This window comes from Ictidomys tridecemlineatus, chromosome 15 (genome assembly GCF_052094955.1).
Source record: "Ictidomys tridecemlineatus isolate mIctTri1 chromosome 15, mIctTri1.hap1, whole genome shotgun sequence".
In the NCBI taxonomy this organism is placed as follows: Eukaryota; Metazoa; Chordata; class Mammalia; order Rodentia; family Sciuridae; genus Ictidomys; species Ictidomys tridecemlineatus.
The window spans coordinates 47,134,310-47,159,858 of NC_135491.1; the positions used below are offsets into that span (position 1 = coordinate 47,134,310).

Genomic DNA, 25,549 nt, shown 5'->3' on the forward strand with positions numbered 1-25,549 from the left:
AACAATAGTGATTACTTCAAGATTCATAGTGTTACAAAAATATGAGAAAAAGAGGTAAGAGTCTTCTGAAAAACAATTAAGAGATGTGTAAAAAATAAACTTTATCACTGGGTCATTGATAATGGGGAATTTTTTTAATAACATAAATATCTAATAACAGGAAATATACTAAATAAAATGTGGCATGTTCATGTAATAATTTACTGTTCAACCTTTATGCTGTGAAGTGATACTTAAAGACATGTAAAGTATATATAATACATTGATAAACAAATTTTGAAAACAAGCTAAATAGTATAGATAGGAAATCTCAATTTTATTTTTAAATCTAAATATGTGCATCTTTTAAAAATAAAATGGCTGGGCACAGTGGTGCATGCCTGTAATCCCAGTGACTTGGGAGGCTAAGGCAGGAGGATCACAAGTTAGAAGGCAGCCTCAGCAGCTTAATGAGACCCTAAGCAACTTAGTGAGACCATGTTTCAAAATGCAAAATAAAAAAGGCTGGGGATGTGACTCAGTGCCTCTGAGTTCTGTCCCTATTATGTATATTTTCATATGTATGTGTGTGTATTTATAACAAATAATATATAGTATACTCATAAGTAAATAATCTATAAAAATAAAAGATATGCTTATGCATAAAGCATTTAAAATATATATACCAAAATTGTAACTATGAAGAGAGATCTTACAATATTTTTTATTTCTGTTTTGTATTTTTTGCCTTTTCCAAATTTTCTACAATTCAGAATACATATCTTTGTAAGCATAAAAAATGCATATAAATATATATATGTATATAAATATATATACATATATATAGGTTTGATTTTAAAAGAAAAAATGGTAGAAAATACCTGTAAAAGTCACCATTTTAAAGTGTCTGATTCAGTGGCATTAAGAACATTCACAGTGTTGTGCTCCTATCACTGTCTAAATCCAGAGTATATGTGTGTGTGTGTGTGTGTGTGTGTATACATACACATATATACACATTTACAAAGCATGATACAGCAGCCCAGCATATAGAATTGCTTTTATTTAGAACAATCATAATAGGCTACCAATTTTGTAATTCTAGAAGGATGTTTATGTAGTAAACCCTGTTTGCCATTATGATCATGGCCATAGATTGGGATGTTATGATTAGCCAAATTTTCCTCTGAGGAGTATCCCAAATGGAGTAATAGTTTTCAGAGAACCTGAATATAAAAACAAAACTAAGACAATATAAAAATAATTTAATCATCCTGAGTTGATTCAGAAGAAATCTCATAATCCCTTAGTGCTCTGATATTCTTTTCATTTTGAATATCACTGACCTCTGAGCAGAGAAAGCACCAAGGTGAGAGTACATAGGTGTGTCCAGTTTAATATCTAGCTCAAGTTTTCCCTGAGGGCTCCTAACCCCACATCCTACAGATGACTCCCTGTCTGAGTTCTTGGGGCTTTAGAGAGTATTACTCCATCCTTTGAAATTCATCAGGTCCATCCCCTGTCTCTGTTTTCCAAAAACTGTATCCTGACCTTGCCAAACCTTCCCCTCAACTCCTGACCAAGGAGGAAAGCTTATATTCAAGCTAGATATTCTAGGGAGGTCAGAAACAATTCAAATGCAGAAATTCAAATATGGTAGCTCTATTACAATAGGGCTGTGCTGTGCTTTCCAAAAATATTCATCCCTAATGAATTCCATGATGCTGTGTCCACAGCGATCTGCCCCTGGGTTCCCTTGCTCCTATAACAGTGCCCCCAGAAAGGTAATCCTGCAGTTGCCTAGAACACTGCTGTCCCCTGAGGACACCTCTCCCCACCACACACACACACACACACACACACACACACACACACACACACCCAGTGTCCCACCAAAAAATCCTACAGAGAATCCATGTGAAGATTGAGAAATTGAAACCATTCTTGCCAGAAAAAAATAGAAAAAATAATAAGTAAGTAAAAAGAATTATAACCCTTCTCAGTGAACATAACTCCACAGATTCTTGGCTTGGTAAGCAGAGGGCAAGAAACATACATTTGAGCTCCCACTAGCCCTCTTGATTGGATATCTTCATGTAACAGGAAAGCTACAAAATGAACACAGCAGCACTAAAAGATTCCATAGTCAAAGAATTTTAGAAAAATACTGCATCCATACTATTCGTGGCCTCTTGGAGGGTTAGAGCATACTCGGTTATATTACACACTCTAAGAAGGCCTGTATACCAAGAGCTATTTAACTTTAGCATTTCTACCATTTATTTGTCAATGGAAAACAAAACCTTTCTTTTGTTTTTTTTTAATTGACTTATACTTCATCTAGCTTTCCCCAGAACTTATTTTTCAAAAGAAATCTTGCCTATTTTCCTCGGACCCCACTGCCTGGAGGAGGCAGTCTTCAACTCTCATTAATCTAGATTCTTGGCCAGGGCTGGTGCAGGGGCAGCCATAAAAAGCAATAACTTCTGACAGATGCATGAATGAACCTTGAAGACATCATGTTAAGTAAAAGAAGCCAGACACAAAGGGCCACATTTATATGAAATATCCAGACTAGGCAAATCCATAGATGCAAAATGGCAGATGTGGTTTGAGGAGCTGGGGTGAAGAGGAGGGAGGGAAGGAAATGGGGCAGTGACTCCTAATTGGCATGAGGTTTCTGTTTGGGGTCATAAAAACACTCTGGATTTGGACAGCAATAGTAGCACAACACTGTGAATGTTCTTAATTCCACTGAATTAGACACTTTAAAATGGTATCTTTTGCAGGGATTCCCTGCCATTTTTTTTCTTTTAAAAAATCAAACCAGTTCTGGGGAAGCTCTGTGTGTCGTAGAGATGTGGGAAAGAGTTCATTGGCTCATCTCTTCAGCAGCTCAAGATTATTCCCCATACTTCCATGATTCTTGGGCCAAATAACCACATCTCTGGTTTTAAGATTGAAATTCCTTTTAATTGTGCAGGCCAAAGCATACTGAGTATTTTCTTTCCTGTTTAGGTATGGTTCCATGACATATGACATACACACTACAGAATTTCTGTTGTGCTATCTCTAGCCTCCTAATGTGTATGAACGTGAATGAGGTCACACCACGTATCTTGCTGCATTCTGGGAATCCCATTCCATAGGATGGGCAGTTCCAAAACTGCACTAAATATGGAATAGTCCAAGGACCATCCGGGATGGTTGAGAAAGCTTTCTCTCTCAGAACAAAATTGAAAGAAACCATAACTTTTATACTCCAGAAATAGTTTGTGGACAATATAAAACACTAATCAATGTTTTTAAGTCTTATTGTGGATATATTAAAAGAATTAGATTTTTTTAAGGTTGGCTATAAAGCCACCAGCAGGGGGAAGTATGCAGTGGGAAGTCTGGACCATCACTGGGGCCCCAGAATGTCTTGGGCTCCTCTGTAAACAGGGAGACTTCTTTATGCCTTCAGTAGAGGGGAAAAAATAGCCCTATTGTGAGGCTGTGAGAGAAACAACCTTTAATCCTTGCAAAGCCCAATAATATTATGTATATTGACTGAAACCCCGTGGAGTGGGCCTGACGGGGTTTTTTCATTACCAGGGTACATTGTAACCTAGCTACCTTTGAAAAGTAACCAACATCGAGAGGCACTTGACATTTGCAAAGTATTATGGGTGTCCTCTCTATGTCTTCTCAAGTTCCCAAATTTACAATGGTCTTAATTTAAAAGTTAAGCCAGGGGATCAATTGCTTAGTGTAGGGCCAGGCTGCCCTTTTTAAAACAAAACAAAAAAATACCAAACCCCTGTGGGCCAGTGTGACCTGACTTCCTCATGCGGCTCAGGTTTGGGTGAGTCGCACACGTTGTCCTGTGTTTAATTTCGAAGGAAGGTGTCTGCACTCAAATCCAGCGGTCATGTTCCACTCCTCCAGGTGTTGCCGCGTCGCTCGAAGGCCGCAGCAGCTGGTAATGAGTTGGTGAAAATGAAAAAGGAACATAAGTAGCTTCTTTAGCAAATCCCCTGGAAATGACACGGAGCCCTGAGGATCGATACCATTGATCCACGGGAGGGCGAGAGCCCTGCTCCTTCTGACTCGCCTGCAACAGTCACAGCACAAGGAAAACAGCAACATTATTACGGGCAAAACTGTGACCGAATCAACTGGGAAAATCAAACCCCAGCCTGCTTTCTGCTCCCTCTATTTGGGCAATGGCCATGGGTCAACATTAGAGCAAGGATCAGGCGGAAATCCCAGGGGAGAAGTGAAGTGGGCCGGGGCCTTGGTTCCCAACATATCTTTATGACCTTCAATGATATTTGCACCACTGACTCCTCCTGAAACCCAGGTCATTGTGTAAACCAAGCCTCCCGAACTAGGAAACTGGGGAATTTGCGCACTTTTTTGAAAGCACTCAGATAATATTAGAGCCTGTGGTGGTTAAATGGTCTCTAAGGGTTTCCTATCAAAATCAGGCAGGCCATAATCATTACTACATAAATCCAACCTGTTTACCGTAGTCTAGTGTTGAGGCTCCAAAGATGAACAGGCTGACTCTTGACTCCGGAGTCCATAGGCTTTTGAGGGAGGCAGTTCTCACATGAGGCATATCCAATATAAGAAGTTCTGGTGCGGTAGATCACCAGCACACTCTGGAAACCCACAGAAGGGAAATTGATTCAGTTGAGGAAGTTTTTGCAGAGAAACTGACCCTTAAGCTAGAGATGGGTTGGTAGGAACCTTGAATTACATGGTAAAGAGTTAGGATTTGTCCCAAAAGTAGCCAGAAACCATACAGCAAGGGACAAACAATTCCATGGCAGTTTAGGAAAGATAATTGAGGTAGCAAATGCATCAGTCAGCGGTTGCCACAATAATGCTGCATAACAAACTTTCCCCAAACTGAGTATCTTAAAACAGCAAGCATTTCTTTTCCCCTGTGTGTCTTTAGACCCGCTTTGGCTCTACTGTACTCAGCTGGGATCAGGTGAGCTAGACTCCAGATTGCCAGATGGGTTCAAGTCAACTGTATGCTCATCCTTCTCAGACCAGTCACTCTACAAGTATAAGCATGGACAGAAAGATACTGTGCCTCTTGAGGTCTCAGTCTAGAACCAGCCAACACATGGACACACACACACACACACACACACACACACGTACACACACATGTTGCATTAACCACACCAAGTCACACAGCTGAGCCACACACCAATGCAATGAGGAAAGTCTCTGCCCCTCTAATGGGAAGAACCACAAAATCACAAGACAAAAGCTGTGGATGTATAATTCTCAGACACAGCGGGCATGAAGAATTGCGAACAGTGATTCATTCCACCACACCAGGGAGAGGACAAGCTGGGGGTGGAGAAACCGCAGGCGGCTTACGATATGTGGAATCTGCATCCATGTAAAACAGAAGGAAACAATCCATTGAGCAACCCCGAGAACTCTTCTGAAACTGCAGGGTCCAGGCAAGTTGGCCTCACTCACATATTTAGAACAGGGAGAAAACTGCAGCTAGAACATTATTAAATGGCTGGTTGAAACATTTAGGAATTCCCAGTTGAATTATAGCCTTGGCAGTAGCTGCCTTCCCGACCCATCTGGTTTGAATTGGCAAAAGTGCAGCTGTGCTTGTTGGTATGGGTGCGCCTCGCCTTTGAGGAACGGGCCTGCATGGAAGGGGTGGAGAAAGGATGGAACTGTTGTCATGAAAAAAAAATGGGTAGAGAACAAAACAGAGCTACTGCCGTTATGCCTTGCCACACAGGAGCGGGCCTGTGGTTCTGGGCTGGAGGACAGCTTTGGGTAGGATTCCTGGGTCCCCTCTGCTACTCTTGAGCTGTCATACCCAGTAGATGCTGTCACATCACATACTTGGGTTATGAATTGATTGTTTCGCTTTTATGGGGCTGGCATAATTAGTTTCACATTTTTAATTTATAGCATCGGCTAAGCTTTTTAATCCGTTATTTATGGCAAAGAACTAAGAACTAAATTGCCTCTCCTGCCCCCTCAACAGAAAAAAAACGCTTCACTTCCATAGACTGTGATAAGTTGCTTAGCTGAGCCTGTGGCCTTCTTCAAGGAAAACTTTTCTCACAGAGGAGTTGCTGTGGGTCCTTTGGATTTCCTCCTCTGTGGATCCTGGAGGGGAAAAAAAATTTAAAAGACTGAAACATTTGAATGGAGTGATGTTTCTCTGAAGCCATGAGCTGCTGTAGGAGAAAGTGAAGCCGGCAGGGATGAGAAATTCATGCCAGAAAATTTCCATTTAAAGAACGGCTTTGTGCGTGCTGTCTTTGGTACTCGGGTGTATCATTATTTTCTGGAAACAACTAAGGGATCTTTAGCACATAAGAAGCAAGCTCCAAGAGCTGGGATACGTGCACATAGGTCTGAGCCTGAGCCAAAGGGTCTTGGAGGTTGGATGAGTCCAAGGGCAAAGCAGAGTTGCAGACTCCAAGAGCATCCTGATAGACATCTAGGTTATTCCACAAAGGGCTCTGGTGCATCCGGTTTGGCCTGGGAGGACATCTGGGAGGATTTTTGGACTTTTCCTCCTTTGCGTTGAGGGCCACACCGTAAGTCACTGAAAAACATCGCAATTGCCTGGGTAGGTCTGGGAAGTGAGATGCCTCGCACCTCTCACGAGCACTGAGATGGTATGAGGTCAGGATGGACTGCATCCAGCCTGGTAGCCCCAGCAGCAGCTGAGCTGCAACAGTTGCAAACTTCAATCCCAACTTTGATCCCTCACGTGAGGAGCCCATTGAGCTGGGGTGTTGAAGGGTTAAAGATGAAGCCTTAGGCAGCACAGGAGCAGTTCCTACAGGACAAAGGGGATACTGATCCTGGGCCAGGGTCCTGCCCCTAACTGTGCCCCCATCCAGGCTGAGGGGTCTGTGTTTACTGAATGTTAAATAAATACCAATTGAGTCGTATGTTTAATGAGGTGTATCAAACATGTAATAAGATACATATCTATTAAACAGTTGTGAAATCTCGGTAAATATGTTCTTAATAATAAAGGGTACAGATGGCTTACAGATTGGACCAAAGAACAAAGACTACAGGAGCTTATGGAAGGAATAGAAGAGCCATCTTCTGAAAGTTGAGAAGACAGCGGATTTTCCTCCAGAATTTGATACATGTATCTGCACTCAACCAGAGCAAAAATAGGACCCAGGCCCATCAAGGAGAGACTATAAACTTCAAAACCTAAAGATGAGGAGAAATAGCAACTCCAATGAAAGACAGAAAAATGGTTTTAAAACGTCAATGTTTTAAATACACCTTCAGGTTTTAGCAGTACGCAGTTCTCAGTATCACACACATTTACCCCTTGAGTGTCCCCAAACTATAGAGATTTCGCCAAGTATCAGAAAACAAAAGAGTCACATGATACGTAGGTGCAGATTATTAACTTGTTTTTCTGTCTCTAAAAAGTGGTGATTATCATATTATATTGCAATATGCTATTGAAGTTACCTCAGAAAACTACTATTGAAAACTGATCTCTTTCTCCTTGCACATGTAGGTCAAGCTCAGAGTCTGGTTAGGTGTGATTGTTTGCTAAGTAATTAATGCTTAGATTTCAGGGGGGAAAATGAGAGGGGAAGCAAAATTTGTGGTAGCCGGGTGTCTTAAAGAAAAATCCAAGAAAAGCACAAAGCTCAGGATTGTGCTTCCCCACCTTTCTCAAATGAGATTTGAGAAATCTCAACAACAGAAATGACTCTCTCTGTTCATCACAGTGGAATAATGTAAGGCTGTGTGCTTTCAGCCCAAGGCCTCTGATCCCTCAGGCCCATCTTGAAGGCAGAAGATCCCTCTCTCATCACACAGTTTGGGGAACCATGTCCCATCTCAGAGAGACTGGGAGCTGTGGGAACTCAAAGATCATGTTCCATTTCTCAGATCAGAAACCATCCCAGCTTTGAAATGGTCAAAAAAGTATGAGGATAGTAATAATTAACATTTTTATTACTTCCTGGGTGCCTGACATTGTTCTAAGTGTTTGCATGTATTAACTTATTTAAACAACATAATAACTATGAAGTAGATATGATCTTTACCTCCACTTAAGAAATGAGGAAATTAAGGAGCATAAAAACAAAGTCATTGACCCGAGATCTCCAGCTGGTAGATGGGGTCTTTGAGATTTAAAGTCAGCCGACCTGGCTGCCAAGGGGATATTTGTAACTCCTACTCTACATTAATACTCTACAAGAATTTTATGGTTGGGAGTCATCAAAAAAAAAAAAGCCATTTTTACAGCATTATTAAGGTAAACACCAGAAGCAGCTCATAGCTTCATCGACAGGCATACCAGCGGGGGATAGATCAGCAGTTGATAAGAGAGACTCCATATTGCCACATACCTGTCACTTGGTCACACTCTACCACGGTGTCAGGGTGTACCATTTCTGCTGTGCCTGTTAGGATGTTCACAGTAGGCTTGTTTATCATAGCAAAACAAATGTCTTACAAGGGGCCCCAGATCCCCAGATAAACTATATGCATGATAGAAATGGATAAAGTCTATACACTAGCTCCCTAGGCAGCCTTTAAAAAGTATGACGTGAAGGTATATTCATGGGCATGGAAAGGTACTCATAATATAATGTGTAAAGAAAATTCAAGTGACAAAACAACACATAGATTTTCTGATCTCATTTTCATTTAAAAAGAAGAGAAAAAAATAAATACGTTATGCATAGAAATAACAGCCTTATGGAATGGTCGTGAAATGTTTACAGCAGTAATCTCAGGATAAGGGAATTATTGGTGCTTTGCTTTTTGCTTATCTGTTTTCTCTATACCTTTTCTCTAATGAGCGTGACTTCTATAATAAGGATAACCTGAAACTTTAGAAAGAGAGAGAAAGGGAGTGAGAAGTCACCTGCCGAATCCGTACAGGAGGATTATGAATGTTCCGAGTCCATTTTAGTCTAAACATAGTTTTGCCAGACTGGTGACTTAACACCTTTCATTGTCATTGTTCTCAGCAGCAGACTTCTTTCCATAATAAAATCTTACCTGTAGCCTCAATATGTAGAAACAGATCAAAGAAGACTGTCCTGATAGAACATGTCGCCCCCACCCCATCCACTTACTGGCCCCCTCCCATACATCCCCAAGGCTCCTGGGTCACAGAACACTTCCTTGTAGCACCTACAGGAGAATCACACCACCCCCAAAAAAAGCATGCTTGGAGGGATTCAATCTATTTAAATAAAATTATTATAACAGAAATATTAGAAAACTCAATTGTAAGAGAAAACGGTCCCTTGGGGATTTAAATGTGAGCGCATAGGCTCTTGCCAGGTGCTGCTCTAGGGGTGCTCATTGGGAGTCTTCAGGGAATTTTCCGACCCGGTGTGGAGCATGCCGCCTTCATCACTCATACAGGCAAACGTCCCTCTTTGATTTCTGTTCATTTTTACGTCGTCCTTACATTTTGCATTTAAAAAAAAGTATAAATTTCTCTTAGCTGATGACTAGGGTATATAACCATTTAATACCCACTCTTCAGTGTCACTGGGCATCGACTTCAAGAAAAGTCCAGAAAACTAGTGGTCAGAAACCCTACTTTTGCACACTTTGCTCAAGTTTGCTCTCAGGAGTTTTTTTTTCCCCCCTCTCCCTCTGAGAGGCAACTTAGCTGAAACTGGTAGAAAATGATTTCAAAGAAAAAATTTTTTCAATGAAATCTGGTCCCCATCAACCAACATTTGTGGCTGATAAATAATGGCAGGGTAAGACAGACAAGAACCAATTTACAACACTGCCCTGATGTGGACTTTGAATAGAAAGCCAGGGCCATGAGCTTCATTCTCTATTTCTCTAGAATGAACCCTCCTAGTCAAGGAAAGAGATACCTTTCTGCTAATATTTATTATTCAGTCTCAAGAGGAAAGCTAAGTAGAGGCATCACATAAGAATTTAGCAGCCATCATTCATTCATTGGAGAGCTATGGTTTTGTTATCTGTGCCTCCTGACTGCTCAGGAAACCAAAATGATATTTGAAAAAAAAATCTTTTGGAAAAAGAAGGTAAGATGTTCCTACCTCTTTCCTATTTCCATGGTTTTCTGTTGTTCTGCCACACAGGAGTAGCCTCATGGCTCTTAGAAAGGATTAATTGTGACACCCCAAGCTAGGCTCTACTGAGCTGAACTGAAACCTTGTTCCGTATGCTACAGGTTATTAGGGTTAGCCGAAAGAATGTGCATTTATTTACTGAAGGTACTTTATAAATCAATACCTTGTTTTTGAATTCAGGTCAATAGGAATAACTCTGAAACACAACCAACAACTACAGCAACCCTAAAACAGCACTTTCAACTTATTGATTTTTAGAAAAGTATCTTTTCCTGGCATTATTCACACACCCTTGATAAGCAACTCAATACAATCAAAAAATTTAATGGATTTTTTTATCCCCAAAATATATATTTATATTTTTTTTCAACATGTCTTTGAATTGCAGCCAGTTAGGTTCTTTGGAAAAGATAAGTTTGAGGGGGGAGAAGTGAGAGTTGGCATTGGTGCTGATTTCTTCCCCCTATGTTGTCAATCTTAGAGTGGAGCTAACCAGATCCAACAGCCATTTACCACTTAATTTTAGTCAGCATTTTGGTGATTTTAGGTATTTCTCTACTTTTGCTGCAATTTATATTTCTTTTCCTTCAACAGCATTTATCAAGCACCTTAACTGAACAAGGTCTTAATCTGGGTACTTCAGAAAGCAAATATATCCAAAATACTTCTTACCTTCCTTCCAGCCTGAGTCGTCTTAATCCGGGTGTCCACAGACTTTAGGGTGTTAGTGAACCTACCCCCCCCCAAGTTATTTATAGCCCTGTTGGTGTAGGTGTACCATGTATGCATGCTTATTTCTTATACAAGAGAGAACATGCATAGTTCTTGGGGGAACCATGACTCTGGAAATGTACCATTAGTCTAGAGCAGCAGTTCTTAAAGTGTGCTCTAAGGAACCCTTGGGTTTTCTATAGTATCGTAGGTCCAAAAAATTCACATATTAATAGAAAGAGATTGTTCAGCTTTTCCACTTCATTCCTCCACAACATACAGTGGAGTTTTCCAGAGAGTACATGACAGTTAATAGTGCAACAGATTGAATGCAGAAGGAAACCTGAAAACCCAGCTGTCTTCTTACTAAATCAGAGACTTACAAAAATGTGAATTGATGCTTTGTGTGGCCCGAGTACTTGCCCTTTCCAAAACTCAGGTGGAAATTTAATCCACAGTCTTGGGAGGTGGGGCCTAATGGGAGTCAAGTGATGAGGACTCCGCCCTCAATGAATGGATCCGTGCCTGTTGACAGGGCTTATGGGGGCCATGGGCATAACTCAATGGTAGAGCAGTTACCTGGCCTGTGCTAGGGCCTGGATCAATCCCCAGCATCACAAATAAAGGCTCATGAGAATGGGGCCCAGCTCTATTCTGTTCTTCTGCCATATGAAGGTAGAGCATTCCTGCCAACTGGAGGATAGAGCATTCAAGGCACAGCCTTGGACCCTCCCCAGACACCAAGCCAGTCACTATCTGGATCTATTAGAACTCTCCGTCTTCAGAACTATACAAAATAAATTTCTATTTTTTATAAATGACCCAGTCTGTAGTATTCTGATACAGCAGTACCTACAGACTAAGACAATGTCACTCTTCTCACTAAATTATTTTGGTTTGAGAAAAATCATTATTTTCATTGAAGTTTATTATATTGCTATATAATGATGGATTGTTTTATTTTTAATTGAACTAAAAAATATATTTTTTCAATTTCTCCATTTCAATCTCTAATATAGTAATCGATATAACCCAGATAAACAAAAACTCTTTGGCATACATCATAGTTTTTCACAGTATAAACACTGAGGCCCCCAAGAACAAAAAAGTTTTGAGAATTGGTACTTGAGAAAATCCTGGCTTTTTCTGAGCAACAGTAACAGTCAAGAGTAAAAATAAAATTATGTGATGTGGTCATTAATTTATAGATAGATAGTTTACACAGTTTTCTCATATATCAATTGAACCAAATGGCAAATATTTGACCAAATTGCTTACAAAAAATGGTAATTTCATTGGTAAAACCCAATAAAAAAGATAGTAACCTTCTAAATGGGTTGCTGTTACTTTGACATTTCACAGTTTGTTGAGAAAATATTGGTGGAAGCGTTTTACTGTTTTATCTACATTCTCTTATCCAGATTTCTTTTTGTAAAATAACATTTTTTTTTCTTAATTATTTCCATTATTTCTGATTATGAAAAGTAATACAAAAAAATGTATAATTCTAGGCACCCATAATCCCACCATCCAGACATAGCTATCCGTGTAGGATTTTTAGTAATACAGTACTTCCACTCTGTTTTCTAGGCATATTTTACCTATAAACAAGCATGTTGTATTTTTAATATTGAATTCTACTTTTGTCACCACTGTTCTATAAACATTTTTCATTTCATTTAAATTGTCTTGTTAAACTTTTTTTCCTGATTATAAAAATCAACATGTACATTTTTCAAAATCTTTAAAAATGTAGAAAACTGTGAATAATCAAATCACATGAATGTGATTAATTAATTAACTAATTCGGCACCACCTAGAATAATGGTTCCTATGATTTGGGTATAAATTTTTCTATTGGTAGACATATTGTTTGATAGCCTTAGTATATTGTTATGAACATCTTGGGGCAAATAAAATAAATAAAACTCTTTTTTTTTTCCTACTGGAATTTTTGTTTTGTTTTTGTTGTTGTTCTAAATAGTTATACATGACAGTAGAATGCATTTTGACATATCATATATAAATAGAGTATAACTTCTCATTCTTCTGATTGAACGTGATGTAGAATTACACCAATCGAGTAATCATATATGCACATCGGGTCCTAATGTCCAATTCATTCTACTATCATGCCTACCCCCATGTCCCTTCCCCTCCCTTCTTCTCAAAACTGGAATCACCACAGTGGCTTCTGTCACACAATCATGCCACTGATGGTGATAAAACACAGCACATAGCAGACAGAGAGTGCTATAGAGGATAGTGGCAGTGCCCACCATTCTGCAGATTCCTCCAAGTAGAACTACTGAGACCAAGGGCATGGACATTACCTTTGCTTCTTTTATTGCCAAATTGTTTTCAAAAAAGTTGTCCCAACTGACATTCCTACCTGCATGCTTGAGTGCCTATTTCACCTCCCTGGGCCAGTACTGGGCTCTCTCTCTCTCTTTGTCTCTTACTCAATGTCTCCTTTCCTTAACCTCTTCTCTCCTGTTTTCCACAATAACTTCATAAACAGAATGTTCCCCTGTTTCAATGTGCGTGACTTTGAAGTTTACTGATGTTGAAACTGTTTTCCCAATTATCGTTTGCCAACCAACCCCTGGCTTTGTCTCTGTAGTGAGTCACTTTTCTTTTCAAGATGGCTGACTCACGTTGGCGTCAAACTTTGATATCCAGTCAGTAGTTATGAAACTGGTGTAGCCAGCTGGACCACAAGGGTATTGAACTCACTCTTTTGGCTTCATTATTACCTATTTGCTAACCAAACAGACTAACTAGTCACTGTTAGAAATATTTCTGGGAGAAATACAAAATGTTGAAACCACAAGTAACCTTCTCATTATACCCTCTGCTGGTAAACACCCAACTACAGCCTAATTTTGTGCCCTGTAATTTAAGAGGAAAGTGAATAACTTATACTTCAAAAAAAAAGAGCAGTAACAGAAGAGTAAACCTGAAATTGGTCCTATTTACTTACTTAGGAAGCCCTAAACCTGTCAATCATGGTGGCTAAGCCCTGAACCTGTAAGCCTTGCTGGCTCTCCTTTGAGGTTAAGTTTCTTAACCTCAGTAACACACATCAACATATTTGAGATAATACACCCCGAAAGAGAAAGGCCATGTCTTATTCCCTTTTTTACAATTCTGTGCAAATAGATACATCTAAGCATTCTGTTTTTATAATCCTCTCTCGGTATCCACTTGGAATTGGTTCCAGGCCCCACCCCTGCAGATACCAATATCTGAGGATGCTTAAATCTCTTACATAAAATAGTGTATAATTTGAGTATAACTTATTTTCCTGTATACTCTAAATGTCTTCCTGTTTATCTTCCCATATGATTTTAATATCTTCTTGCATACTTGAAAACATGACTTAGGAGGCCTAATAGAATGTAAATGCTATGCAAATCGTTGTTATACTGTATTGCTTAGGGAGTAATGACAAGGGAAAAAGTCTATACATGCTCAGTGCAGACACTGTATATATATAAGCATACACATTTTTTTTAAATCTGTGGTTGCTCGAGCTCAGAGATTCAGAGCCTATGGTTACAGAAATCTCATGATATGTACATTAAGATAGCAGCTATATGTAGGGCAGCAAAAGAAAGGTAGAAAGATGAATCATGGGAAATAAATTTAATTTTTAAAGTACTAAATATATGAAATAGGGAAAGGACCACAGCTGCCAGTAAGAGTCATTGAATGGAAAACCTCAAGATATCCTCCTATGACATAACCAAGCTCTGGCCTGGATAGGAAAGGATAGTGAACTCTAAGCATCCCTAGGGATATGAAGAGATCAAAATTGAAAGGAAAACACCCTGACATAAATGTCTAAAAACAGCAGACTCCCTGTTTTCCTGTGTTCTGTTGACCAGATCTCTTCATTAACTACCTCCCAAGCTTCTCCAGTATCAATAGTGGTTCATAATGATGACCTGGGGCACAGCAAGATCTTGAAGTGCCCTCTGACTCATCAAAGAAATATTAAATTAAATGTATTTTGTTGTCGTCTAATTATTTTAAAATTGGTAATCCATGTGTGGCATATATGGTAATTCCCTATTAATCCAATATTTGATTCAACCAGAGCAGTATTTGAGTAATCCATTTCCCAACCAGGATGAAGAGTTGATGCTTGTTTTAAAAAACGTCTCGGAGCATGCAACCGTCGCGTCTCTATTGTATGTCGCTTGAGGAATTTACATAAGCACGGCTGAGCATCAGTTGTTTCCTTGCTCTGCGATAAAAGTTCATTTTTAAAACCTCAAATTGCAATTTGTCAAAGTCCATTTGCCAGTACTTTAACAATTTCAGCCAAATTGTAAATTGTATAACTGTCTGCATCATTTGCATACATAATCATGTTAGAGTGATGGTCTAATCTAGGCACATCATTTATGAGAAGAGGGAACAATAGCAGCCGGCTTCCAATTCTTGGGATACTCAGAGTAATTTATTACATGGCTGATGTTTTCTTTCTAATTTCCACAAAATGATCTCTTTTAGAATGATGAGCAGTAAGAACTGCTGTCCCTTGTGTATTGTCTTTACTGCTTTCCTAATCTTGAATTGAGAGCAAACATGAGCACCATGTTACCTGTCTGCATCTCACACACACACACAGAGTCATTCAGTCCAAATGATATCACAAGAATTCAATGAAACAACATCCTCCCCAAATGGTACCCCTGTGTTAAATTAATTTAATCTGTGGGTCTCGTTATTGAGGATTCTTTTCTGTGCATTGACAATTTGCCAATTGCTCACTTCCTATTTCTAATCAATCTTGCAGATAATTTACCAGCCAACTAAATCGTTTTACTGGCCTATCATACTCTTCCACCCGACAGAGAGCAAAAGTAAATACAATCAGTCTTGTGTTGCGCCATCAGAAATTTATGATGACCCCAGGCAAGTAGCTTTCTGCAAGACTAATTTATGTGTAGTCACATCTGTCACTGTGGCACTTGGACACGTCCTAGGCTTTTTTATTAGTTATTCCTGGTAACAACCCCGTGAGATCACAAGGTGGGTCATATATGCACCCTTTCTGGAGAAGCTTCTGAAACGGTATTGTATGCCTACATTTGGGGATTCAGCCCTCAAATCAAGAGAATGGTCTGGACCATAGATCAGGGTCACCTCCAGCCTTAGAATCTCTGCCGGGCCCAGATTCATCATTGCCAGTATTAATCCTTTCCCCATGATAAACACTGGAGCTCAGAAAAGGAAATCATTTTTCTGAAGTCATAAAGCATTTGCATAGCAGTGAGGCAAGGCTCTCCTGTAAGGCAATGGTTAACACAGATTCACACAAACCTGGATTCGAATCCTGACTCCTCCGTGTTCTAACCGTCTGACTGCGGGAGTTGCCTACCTTCTTTTACATCACTGTCGACCTCTTTAAAATGAGGGTGTGGTGATGCACACCTGTAATCCCAACCACTTCTGAGGCTGAGGCAGAAGGATCAAGTTCAAGGCCAACCTCAGCAACTTGGTGAGGAATATTCTATAAAGGTCTGGGAATGTAGCTCAGTGGTAAAGTTCCTCTAGGATCAATCCACAGTAGCAAAAAATAAATAAAAATAAAAAGAAAGAAAGAAAAACGAATTCAACCCCCAGATAGCCACAGGATCCACACTCATTCTTTGGGCAACAGAAACTCTTGTTCTTAGGATACCACACAATAGGGGGGCAAACTCAAGTTGTCCTTCTTTCTCATCTAAAAACTTGCTGTTTGGTTACTGGAAACATTTTGAAAACTTTTCAATTCAAGTTGAAAACAACAAACAGGATAATAGAATTTAAAATAATTTTAGCTTAAAATACTTAAGTGTAGACAGAGAAAAATTGATGAGCCTCTGCTGAGTCAAAACACATCCACAGGGTCTCAGCTTTTATCTGCAAGCCAAAAACTACCAGATCCTACTTTCCCTCCTGAGTTACAGATGTTGTCCCTGACTCAAATGCAAATCACACTGGGGTACCAACCAACACTAGTGAGTGTTGGTTTGATACCCATAGAGTCTTGCACAGTGTCCCTACAGTCCTTAAGTGTTCATAGGTGTCAGCAAGTGCTATAAGGCTCCACAGATCAGTACCTTTTTTTTTCTTTTTGGTACTGGGTATTAAACCCAGGAGCACTTCAGCCCTAAGCTACATCCCCAGTCCTATTAATTTTTTTATTTTAAGACAGGGCCTCACTAAGTTGCTGAGACTTGCCTCTAACTTGAAATCCTCCTACCTTGGCTTCCTGAGTTGCTGGAATTATAGGTGTTCACCACCATGCCCAGCAGATCAGCATACTTCATATCTAAAGCTGAGAAGATTCTCCTCTTCAGTTTGAGATTTGTTTAAATAGCTTTGACATAATGCCATGTAAAAAGTTTCCTTCGATGTTTAAAGAACAGGAACAGACAGGCACCCACCTTGGATGAGGTATCTTTCAAAATGAAGAAATCTTGAATCCTTACCCCAAAGAGCTAACACTCTTTCTAAAGAGAGGGTAGGGCCTATCCATAACGCAAATCGAACTGTGAGATTCTTTTTTTATCTAGTAAACTGCAAGGAGACTGGATGGGTTTTGGAACTTTCCAGGGGAAGTAGATGAGAGCCGGACCTTGAAGGATTAGATCACACTTCCTTCCTGCCAGCCATCTATCTGTCCACGCACCCTTCCTGCTGAGCACCAGGCACTGATAGGAATACAAAGTTAGTGGGTGCTTGGTCTTGGGCCCCAAGGCCACTCCAGGCATATGGAAGAGATGCATGGGCCCATCAATCAATGACTGCTGGCCAGAGGAGTGGCACTGATGAAGTGGGCCCCAGCAGGCTCAAGGAGTATGGAGGAGGGTCTTCTAACAGGAATGAGAGGTAAGGGAAGGCTTTCAGAAGGAGACAATTAGAAAACTAGGTTGAGAAGAGGAATAAAAAGAAAAACAGGCTATGTCAAGGCATGGAGGCCAAAAAAAAAAAAAACTGGGGGGGGGAGGGGGTGGAGGCTGATGGCACCCCAAGTAGTTCAGAGTGTGCAGGAGGGCTGGGGATGAAAGCACAGAAGAGTGGGCGGGATAGTGAAGACTTTGATGGGGGTGAAGGAGAGTGAAGAAGGTGACCATTCCAGACAGAAGGACCTGCATAATCAAAGGCACAGAGATGTGAAAAGCACATTACATGAAAGAAGACCAACAAGCAGTCCAGTGTGGCTGGAACAGAGGGGAGCAGAGAGAGGAGACTGGAAAGGTAAAATGGGGCCGAGGTCCATCCTCCTGCTGTGGAATTCCTGTCTGGGTCCCTCTGCGCCATCTGGCTGGCCTGGTTCTCAGTGTTACAGTACAATCATTCTACTCCAGCGGCCCACACATCTTCCCCTGCCATACTGATGGTTTTATGACCTTAATTTTGACTACGGGCCAAACTGGCCATATGGCTGGGCTGCCTTAGCAGAGAAACCCTTTGAGCCATTTGCCCTGGGTACTGTTCGTATTTTCTTCTCGGCTTCAGATTTCTCTTCCATGTGGCTTCTGATTGGCTTCATATTTTGGCCAACAGTGGATGTCAGAAAAAAAGATGGTTAGGAAATAAATACCTAAGAGATAGTTGGTTCCCAATGAACGCATTCTTTTAATGATGTTCATTCTAGAGAATTCCAAGGGCTAAGAAATCCTGGGTCGAGCCCAGATTTTGGCCACATCTATGAATTCTAACAGGGGTAGTATTCTTTCACATCGTCTGGGGTAAGACATGATGGTCGGCTCAGCAGCTTTGGAGTGAATAAAGTGAGCTTAGATCTCTTGCATTTTAAATGCCTTTTTGTAGACCGTGATCCTATGAGTCACAGAGAAAGAAGACTCTTCCTATTGATTTATGACCTTGGTGTTTTCTGGGAATTTTGTCCATCTTAGGAGGACAGCCTGATCATTTTTAGATTGCATTGAATTCCTCAGAAATATAGCATGCCATAAGTACCTTTCATTTTTTAATATATAGTAAGCATTAATAAGTGACAGCAGTTCTTTCTAATAAGTTTAGTCTAATAAGTGCCTGCTATGCACCCAGCTCTTTGTTTGATATTGTAGATGCTGATGAGACACAATCAGGAGATTTCATATAATTCAGTATGACCCGAAACAAACAAAAAAGTAGTAAAACTTCCTCTCCATTCTCATTTTTAAGGATTTTTTTCAACATCTCTTATAGTGGGTTTCTCGTACCAAGGCAGTTATGGGGTCAAGCCTAAGATGTTTTAGCAGCATTTTCTTCTCAGATGAAGGACAAAAACATTAAATTCCTTTTAATTCTGTGAACCTGCCCAAATATTCCAGACTTATTTCAGAACAAAAGGAAATCAATTTGAAACCCTCAGACCATTCAGAGACAAAATGGCCCTCATGAGGTAGGGCACTTTGAGTTAAGACAAACTAGAACCAAATTCACATTAGCTGAAGTAAAAGTGAGAATGTATTTATTCATATACTAAAATACCTGAGGTAGGGAGCTTCGGGCTCAACTGGATTCCACAGCTCCAACAGTAACATCTGGCTCACTCCTCAACTCTTGCCACCCACTTTGGCTCCATTGGCCTCCATGTTTGCCTCATTTCCAGGTGCACCAGCTGCCTGTAATCCCCCCCACCCCCACCCCTGGCAGCTCCAAGCTCATACTCAACCACACAAGCTCCTGGAGGAGAGAGGGTTCCCAAGGAGGTTCCAGCAAGAGTCCTGGTATTGGTTTTCCTGTCCCCAGCTTGGGTCTTTAACTGTGGACAGAGTGGTACAGTCACCAGGTGGCCAGACTTGGGTCAACCTAGAACCAGGGGTAGGATTTGCCCCACTCAAACCAAATGATCTGAGAGGTGCCTCCCTAGCCAAGAAATCTCCAGTGAGACTTCCCAAAGTAGGGGACGGGAGCAGACAGGGGGCAACCACCATTCATCACACTTACCACAGCAAGTCCTCACTTTTGGAGAACCAGGCGGCTGTCAGTGAAGGGCAGATGGCAATTAATTGTAGTAAATGTCATCGATAATAGTCAAAAGGCAAAACGTTACTGAGAATTTGGGGTTTGTTTTTCAATCTTCCAATGCCAAATAACTCTTTCGATTGGATTATTTTCACTGATTTCAACAAACTAAAAAATACTCGGCCTTCTAAATACACTTCAATATTAAAAAAAAAAAAAACTTCTGCAGTTGTGTGGATTGGTTAGGTTGATTGTTTTGGAACCATCTAGAAATGGTTTTCAGGTCATAGAGTTAGGTAAGCTACATGATACTGCAAAAACAGCCTGACATTTATCAGGTTGTTTTTCTCTAAACCATGACTTCCCCACAAGGCCAATGTAAAATACACTCCTTCAAGGGATCCTTCATTTAATGTCATTTTGTAGAAGCAAAGAGAGAATTCGACCCTATCTTTGGAGGAAAATGCATCACATTATTTTACCTATGATTATTCAATAATATTACATTTTCCCTCCAAATTTATCAATCACCTTCTCACCATGACTCCATATAAAATAAAAATTTATAAAGGGTTGTTATAGGCAAAACAAATACACACACACACACACACACACACATTCCCTAGAAATATTTAATAACTGGGGGCTGGGGCTGGGGCTGGGGCTGTAGCTGTAGCTCAGTGGTTAAGTGCTTGCCTTGAATGTGTGAGGCACTGGGTTCGATCCTCAGGACCAAATAAAAATAAAGATATGTGTGTCCATCTACAACTTAAAAAAATTTAAAAAAGAAATATTTAATAACAGAATAACATTTACTTTTTAATTAAATTTATTTTTAAACAAATACCTAAAAACATGAACATTATTTGTATTCATGGAGTACCATGTGATGTCTCAATACATTGTGTAATCAGACTACATGTATCTATCTCCTCAAACATTTATCACTTCTTTATGGAAAAACCATTCAGAATCCTTTTATGCCTTTTGAGATACACATTTGCTCCTTGCAGTCACCCTGTGTTGCAGGGGCCCCCTAGAACTACCCACCCCCATCTGACCACAACTTGGTACACACTGATCCACCCAGCCCCATCCTTCCCTCCCTGCTTCTTTTCCCAGCCCCTTAAAAAAATGAATCTATATTTTAATTATAAACTTTTATAGCAAAATAATAAAGTCTGTATGTAAGACTTCAGAAATCTAATAATGAAATGTGATTTATTACTATGAATCTAAATTCAATCTTTCAGGGAAAAAATGATTATTTTAAATTTCATATGTCCCTCCTTATAACACTGGTATGATTTACCCAAACAAGAACTCTCCTGAAGATACTTATCTTTTTCTTTTCTTTTTTTTTTTTCCTATTTTTTCCATTCCACCTACATTTTTCTTGACTTCCATCTTTTTCTGGATGGAACCTGTATACAACAAAGGCAAACATATTTCACAAATTGAGGAGCATGGTGATTAGTTTTCAGTAAGATCATAATAAATCCAGCATCAGGCTGATTTCATAGGCTTTTGTTTTAAGTATTATTATATACAAAACACTGTTGGCACCATTGCCAAAGTGAAGGTTGCGTGGCGGTGTGCACCAGCAGGACCATGACAGCTTCCGCTCTGCAGTCAGCCTGGTCCATCCTCCTGCCATTGCGCCAACTCTTGTGATGCATTCACCCTGGCTTCCCAAAGGTACTTGCTTGAGCAATGAGATTCACCCATTTTTCATCATTCCAGAAAAGCCAGAAGCCGGCTCTCTCTCTGGTGGACTCGGTGATCTTACCTGGAGGTGTTAAGAATTGCTAAGGGCTGTAAGGACCTGTGTAAATTACAGCCATGCAGAGAGGCGTTGAAAAATCAATAAGTAATGAAATAGTACTGGAGCGAAGTAGCCAAGAGAGCAATGGGTGGGAAACTCCCAAGGATGCAGTTTCATTTTGTCAAAAGGTAAAAGAAGATATTCTGATGTGTTTCTATAAAACGGGCTTCCTTGGAAATGAGAAGGTTTGGGCATGAATAGAGGTAGTGTCTCTCTGGTGTGCCACAGGAGCACAAGGGACTGTGGACTTCTTGGCACTACAGCTTTATTTAAATTATGCATTATTATTCCAATAAGTATGGCATGTCTTTCAGCACCATGGGAGTCTGCCCCTTGGTTGGTTTTCTGTGCTTGTACTTGGATGCTCAAGTACACCCCATTTCCTCCAGACTCTACATAGCCTACATTGACCACCTTCATCCTTCTCATCAAGGTTGGAAACATTCCCCAAGAATGCACTGGTGTGGCTGAACCTTGACATCAGTTCCCAATGTCTCCCCTCTATTCATGGATGGTTCTAGATAGGTATAGGATGGAGGTTGAAGCACTCTTGTCTAAGCCTAATAGCCAAATAAAAGATTCATAATGTTGAGAGTCTCTGAGTTGATATTTAAATCTGCTGATGTATTTTTTTTTATTTGAAGTTACAACCTATCCATGCTTGTGATGTTCCTAGTTTGTTTGGAGATAGCAGAACTGATTTTTATTAAAAAGAAGATTGTGGAATATTTGAATATAACAAAGAATTAGGTGGAGGGAGGAATCCAGTTCAGTAGCATTTGGGTAACCTGCTACCCTCCTGCTTCTGAGTGAAGGTCTCACTTCCTCTCTGCCCTTTCCAATGATGAGTGATGACCCTCGCCCTTCACATGCCCATCTGGAGTATCACAGATGTTTCTGTAGCGGGGGATGAGCCACCAGCCGAACATAAAGGTCTAGATCAAAAGAGAGTCATAGAAATATCACCTAAAAGCCCAAGATGATGGAATTATATTTGTACTTGTGTTCTTTCTCTCTCTCCCCACCACCTGTTTCTCTTAATGTAGCTCCTATGTTTCTCAGTAGACCAATGAAAACCAGAGAATGTTCCCAAGCTGTCTTTTGGGTTAGATGGTATCTCCAGCTCTCGGGGGTGGGGGGGTGAAACTTGAAAAAAAAATGGAAGGGAGGAAAATAACCATTGCCATATGGTGATTGAAAGACTCACAGTCATTGTAATATTGTGACTTGAGTCTTAGAACATTGAGTGAGAGCCTCTACTTACCTTCTTCCCCTTTACTGACACCCAAGTATGTCTGGAACACTGACAGGCAGAATCTTTTGTACTTAACAGGATGGGGAACTAACCATCAACTGAAGAGCCTTGGAATTTGAATCAACTGCCAGCCCATTTGTTCTACATCAAGAATGTTTTCCTGATAATTAACAGATGCGTTTTAATGGTTGTTTTCAATTCTCAGGTGGAGTCTGCCTGAATTATATAAAATATGATAAGATTCCCCCAGAAACACTCTTCTCTGAAATATCTAGATCCGTAACAGGAAGGTGGTCTCGGTGACTAGGATTAGCTGGTCACTTTGACTTTTCCTCCTCTCCTTTGGTTCACATAGGTAACCAGTGGCTTCCTTTTTTCTCATAGTGTGTGGCAAAGTCTGGACTTGAGTTCCAAGACGAAAACTCCAACCGATGACAGGCACAGCGCTTGTGCCACTCATCACATCCCATTTGCCTGCTTCTTCTCTCCTTGATGGGCTGGGAGCAAATCCCTGCCAGCCAGACTCCCATACCACGAGCACAGCCATCCCCACCTCCTCCAACAATTCATCCGTTGATGCCATTATCCATTGTTTATGACATTGCAACCACAGTAATGAATTGATACATCTTGATCTTTGAAATGCTTAGACAGGAGGCCACACATTATAAGAAGGAAAAAAAAAAAAAAAACAATGTCAAGACTCAATTCTATTCGGCAGGGGTTGGAAATGGATATTGTGCAGGAAAATGCATTAAAGTTGAAGAGGGTTTCGTTTAACGTGATGGTTTTAAAGACGTAAACAATTATGATGAGCCATAACTCCTTCAATCCGAAGATTGTGGGGAGGCCCTACTTAGGCCAAGGTACTGGTGTGATTCCAAGTCGTGCTACCACCACAAAACACTAGGGGGCACCATACTAATGCCAGTGTCTTCCTCCATGGCCCTCCAGAAAAACCTACCATCCCAGGGTTCTTGACTCCCTGTTTATGCAAGGAATGTCACTCAGGGCCTATCGTTCATGACATGTGACCACTTGCAGTTATTTCAAACGCCACTGAAATAGCGGGGTAGAGTCCTTTTCTAAACCTTTTTCCAGTAAATGATACTTTTTAAGGACCACCTACACATATCAATCCATTACTTTGGGCTAGATATAATTATAAGGGTGCACAGGCCAGTCATCCAAATATGGAATGTTTTCATTCAAAAGCTACATGGTGTTCCAGTTCAGATGTTCTGCTAATGTCTGATTCTATCAGACCAGGATAACACTTTTTCTTGTAGGATTGACACTTCTGTTGAGTGTTGATTAAAAAAAAGACAGAAAGTAAGTCTTCTTTCTCAGCTCTTAATGTTTTCAACTCCCAATTCAGAAATTATTTCCCAAAGAAGAAATTGAAGCAGTTGTCAATAATCTATAAGTATGTTATGAGCAGGCTCTATCATGGTCTCTAGTGTCAGGATGGGAAACTATGGACCCAGGTCGACAGGGAATCAACAGCCCCACAGAGATAGAATTCTGCTTACTCCCATTGCAATCTTAAGAATAATCCTCCCCAGCCCCACACCAACCACCATCCCTAGCAGGAAGCTCAAGATATATCATTTTGGGGTAGAGCTTCTGGAGCCTGGGATTAAAGCAGATGAAGATCTGTAAAGGTTTCTAACACACTCATACACACGAAGAGTATTTCAAGGGGAACAGATGGCAATTGATAATAATGGTGAGATCATAGCCTAGATAAATACATTTCTCAGTCAATATTAATTTCAAAGCTTTTGTATTTTATACATTCTCTTTGTTTCTGTTTCATTGATTTATTGAGTACCTAGTCTGTACAAGGCATGTATGTTGGGTCATGAGGGAGATACAAAAACACATATGTCCAAAGAAAGTAACTAGTGACTACCACATCTTCTTCCCTCTCCTTACCATTAGTGCAACTGCCTTACCCAAAAGTGTCCCTTCTATATACTCAACTTTCCTCCCAAACTAATGAGATGGTCTCTTACTCTCTCCTGCAACCTCAACCATTCCCCAACTCTTTTTTATTTATCTTTTCTCATCTTCTTTCTACCTACTTTAACTGGATGCAATAGCAAAGAAAATGAACTATATTTTGTGATATCTTCTGCATGGTTAATGTTTAAAACAGGTGTAACTTTCCCTAAGAAAAGAAAATGGCAATATTACTTTGATTTTTTTATCCTCAACTAGTTTATTCCTTATTGGTCCTTAATAGAAAAATCAGGGAGTCGCTCCTCTCTTTTTCTCCCACGCATACCCATGGTTTGGTAGAAGAGTGATTTAAGGTATTTCTATGCAGCAAATTAATTTTGCAAAGCCAATGGTTTAGAAGAGAGAAATAAATCAAGAATACACAAAAGGTGGAATTTGTTAAGTAGGTATATTGGGAGACTTGAAATATGCTTCTGTCTAAACTGAAAATTAAACTCTTATGAGCCCAACCCTTAATTTCTACAATTACAATGAAGTCATCCAGGGGATGATCATATCAAAGGGTATATTTGCTATTTTTTGTTCTTAAGTTTAAGTTCTTTCAAACCCTAGTCTGTAAACACCATGCTAAAAGAATGTTCTTCCTATGACTTGAAATAAGGAAACTTCCACTGTTAACCGAGGTTTACAACTTTGACCTTGCATTTCTCCAGAAATGGGAATTCTTAACAA

At 40.1% G+C, this 25,549-nt stretch overlaps 1 protein-coding gene and 1 long non-coding RNA gene across 3 annotated transcripts in view; one reads left to right on the forward strand and one right to left on the reverse strand.

Moving 5' to 3' along the window:
• Zfhx3 (zinc finger homeobox 3) overlaps positions 1–25,549 on the forward strand; it is a 929,635-nt gene that overhangs the window by 548,761 nt on the left and 355,325 nt on the right. The gene's annotated exons all lie outside the window — the stretch shown is intronic.
• Positions 2,502–13,294, reverse strand: LOC144370896 (uncharacterized). Of its 2 annotated transcripts, none has more exons than XR_013430971.1 (4): positions 13,189–13,294; positions 5,365–5,651; positions 4,492–4,628; positions 2,502–3,940 (listed from the first exon to the last, which is right to left on the reverse strand). It is a non-coding gene; the product is annotated as an uncharacterized LOC144370896 (long non-coding RNA). The 2 variants fall into 2 exon arrangements; XR_013430972.1 differs by having other exon boundaries at positions 4,484–4,628.